The 1,528-nt window shown below is 55.6% G+C and overlaps 1 pseudogene; it reads left to right on the top strand.

Moving 5' to 3' along the window:
• The window catches only part of LOC101638087, a 6,077-nt pseudogene extending 4,834 nt beyond the window's left edge, over window positions 1-1,243 (top strand).
• Window positions 1,244-1,528: the final 285 nt, after the last annotated feature.

A 1,528-nucleotide genomic window follows, 5' to 3' on the forward strand; every position in this document is an offset into this window, starting at 1 on the left:
GGCACCATCAGCTTTCTTCACCACATTTGCTTATTCACCAGCTTTGTCTTCAGTGATTGTGTCGGGAAGGTGAGCATCATAGAATGCCAATTTAGGCACTTGGTCGCTGCTGATTCAACCGGCTGCCACTCCTTCAGTCTCCAGGAAGAAACTTTCCACCATACACTACCCATACCTAGTGCTCACTCCAGAGCAGAAAAAGGAGCTGTCGGACAATGCCTATTTTGGCTCTGGGCAAGGGCATCCTAGCTGCAGATGAGTCCACCTGAAGCATTGCCAAGCGGCTGCAGTCCATTGGGACTGAGAACACCGAAGAGAACTGCCGCTTCTACCGCCAGCTGCTGCTGACCACTGACGGGCCAGTGAACCCCTGCATTGGGAGCGTCATCCTCTTCCATGGGATTCTCTACCAGAAGGCGGACGACGGGCGTCCCTTTCCCCAAGTTATCAAATCCAAGGGCGGGATCGTGGGCATCAAGGTCGACAAGGGTGTGGTGCCCCTGGCAGGAACCAACGTTGAGACCACCATCCAAGGGCTGGACGGGCTGTCTGAGCGCTGTGCCCAGTACAAGAAAGATGGCGCTGACTTTGCCAAGTGGTGCTGTGTGCTGAAGATTGGCGAACATACCCCTTCAGCCCTTGCCATCATGGAAAATGCCAACGTGCTGGCCCGTTATGCCAGCATCTACCAGTAGAATGGCATTGTGCCTGTTGTGGAGCCCGAGATCCTCCCCGATGGTGACCATGACCTGAAGCGCTGCCAGTATGTCCCTGAGAAGGTGCTGGCTGCCATCTACAAGTCCCTGAGTGACTACCACGTCTACCTGGAAGGCACCTTACTGAAGCCCAATATGGTCACCCCAGCCATGCCTGCACACAGAAGTTTTCCCACGAGGAGATTGCCTTGGCAACTGTCACCGCACTGTGCTGCACCATGCTCCCTGCTGTTAGCGGGGTCACCTTCCTGTCTGGAGGCCAGAGCGAGGAGGAAGCATCCATCAACCTCATCGCCATCAACAAGGGTCCCCTGCTGAAGCCATGGGCCCTGACCTATGGGTGAGCCCTGCAGGCATATGCCCTGAAGGCCTGGGGTGGCAAAAAAGAGAACCTGAAGGCAGCGCAGGAGGAGTACATAAAGTTAGCCCTGACCAACAGCCTCACCTGCCAAGGAAAGTACACTCCGAGCGGTCAAGCTGGGGCTGCAGCCAGCGAGTCCCTCTTTGTCTCTAACCACGCCTACTAAATGGAGGTGATGTGAGGCTGCCCCCGCAACACTCCAGGCCCCCCATCCCCTCCCATGCCCACCTCTTGATAGGAGGGCACCACATGGGCTCCAGGCCACGCTTTCCTCTCACTCTCGCCGCCTGTGTGACAGTGGTGTGCGGTGTTGTCTGTGTATGTGAACTCCATCACCCTTTCCAGCTCACTGCCAATAAACAACGTTTTAGGGGGGGGAGAATGCCAATTTAATAGAAGAAAGTATTCTTGCATTGAGGGAGTACTTGAGTGGAGGCCCAATGTCCTTCTG

Source organism: Echinops telfairi, unplaced genomic scaffold (genome assembly GCF_000313985.2).
Source record: "Echinops telfairi isolate 266 unplaced genomic scaffold, ASM31398v2 ScPeMD7_7427;HRSCAF=8465, whole genome shotgun sequence".
NCBI lineage: Eukaryota > Metazoa > Chordata > Mammalia > Afrosoricida > Tenrecidae > Echinops > Echinops telfairi.